Source organism: Chrysochloris asiatica, unplaced genomic scaffold, assembly GCF_000296735.1.
Source record: "Chrysochloris asiatica unplaced genomic scaffold, ChrAsi1.0 scaffold00037, whole genome shotgun sequence".
NCBI lineage: Eukaryota > Metazoa > Chordata > Mammalia > Afrosoricida > Chrysochloridae > Chrysochloris > Chrysochloris asiatica.
In genome coordinates this window covers 19,898,045-19,900,056 of record NW_006408555.1, presented here as the reverse complement: position 1 = coordinate 19,900,056, position 2,012 = coordinate 19,898,045, and positions in this window count along the sequence as shown.

Here is a 2,012-nt window from a genome sequence, read left to right as displayed (position 1 = left end):
TGTAGTCTTTGATCTTCACCAGTATTTCAAATCCTCAACACTTTTAGCAAGTAAGATTGTATCATATAAATTTTGCAGGTTGCTAATGAGTCTTCCTCCAATCCTGCACACTTCTTTATGTAACCTAGCTTCTAAGATTATTTGCTTAAGATACAGATTAAATAAGTATGGTGAAAGAATACAGGCCTGATACATACGTTTCCTGATTTAAAACCATTTAATTTTCCCCTTGTCTTTTACTTCTGGGAAATTTTCCTGAAATATTTCTCATGTAATTTATTTCTTTCTTTTAGAAATTACTGTTAATTAAACTTTGCATATGCCAACCTATCCACAGGAATTAGTGTCTAATTTTCTTGTCTTTTATATTATCTTATCTTTCATTCTACTTTCTTGAAATTTTCCTAAATGTCGTGCTGTGGATAAATGCACAAGACATCTATGTAGGGTTGAACCATAAGGTCGGTGGTTCAAGCTCACAGCCGCTCCTCGGAAACCCTATAGAGGGTCGCTATGGGTTGGAACCAACTCAACAGCACTTAACAACAACAGCAACCCTTTGATTAAGGAGCTCTGGTAGCATAGTGGTTACAAGTTGGGCTGCTAACCTCAAGGTCAGCAGTTCGAAACTACGAGCCGTTCCATGGGAGAAGGATGAGGCTTTCTGCTCCCACAAAGATTTACAGCCTTGGAAAGCCTGTACAGGTTCCAACTTTATGAGTTGGAACCAACTCCACGACACATCACCATAATGAATGCTCTGATTGAATTTCAGAAACTTAATTATATAGCTTTCTGATTTTGTGTGTATATGTATGTATGTGTGTGTATATTTATATGTCTATATATACACACTGACACAATAAACCCATTGCTCTAGATCTGGATGTATAGCAACCCCGCAGGAGAAAGTAGAACTGCTCCACAGTCTCACCACAGTTGTATTTTCTATGGAAGCAGACTGCCACTTTCTACTGCAGAGTGATTGGTTGGCTCAAACCTGCAGCATTTTTGTTAGCATGTAAGCACTTAACTATTGCATCACCAGGGAACCTTACACACACACACAGGCTCATGTATCATGTTTCTTAGATACAAAAACTCCTTGCATCTTTCTGCAGATATTACTTTTAAAGGTTTTTTGTTGTTGTTGCCTGATTTGTTTATAGTTTCTCTGCGTGTCCTTGCCCTAGTTCATTTCAGTCCCTGTCATTCACCTTCCCCTGATGCTTGGTATTCTTTGATTTTTTTTGTACTCAAGAATGAGACACTAACAAGTTGTTCAGTTGGATATCTGCTGTGGTATGGGGAAGGAAACAGATGTCTTCACTGGGAGACCCCAAATAGAATATCACTTTTTGGATTCTGTTTAGTTTCTCTAGAGCAGGGGTGGGGAATCTTTTCTTCCTACCAAAATTTGTAACATCCTTCTCAGCCCATTCAAAATTGTTGTTGTTGTTGTTAGGTGCCGTCGAGTTGGTACTGACTCATAGCGACGCTATGCACAGCAGAACGAAACACTGCCCAATCCTGGGCCAACCTCACTATTGTTGCCACGCTTGAGTCCATCAACGCTGCCACCTGGCCAATTCATCTCGTTGGGGATCTTCCTCTTTTTCTCTGACTCTACACCTTACCAAACATGATATCCTTCTCCAGCAACTGGTCCCTCCTGACAGACAATATGTCCGAAGTATCAGAAATGAAGTTTGGCCATCCAGGCCTCCAAAGAGCACTCTGGCTGCACTTCTTCCAAAACTGATCTATTGGTTCTTTTGGCAGTCCGTGGCACTTTCAATATTCTCCTCCAAAACCATAACTCAAAAGCATAAATTCTTCTACAGTCGTGGTCTTCCTTATTCACTCTTCAGCTTTCGCATGCATATGAGGTTATTGAAAATACCATGGCTTCGGTCAGGTGCACCTTAGTCCTCAAGCTGACATCTTTGCTCTTCAACACTTTAAAAAGGTCTTGTGCAGCAGATTTGTCCAATGCAATATGTCGTTTGATT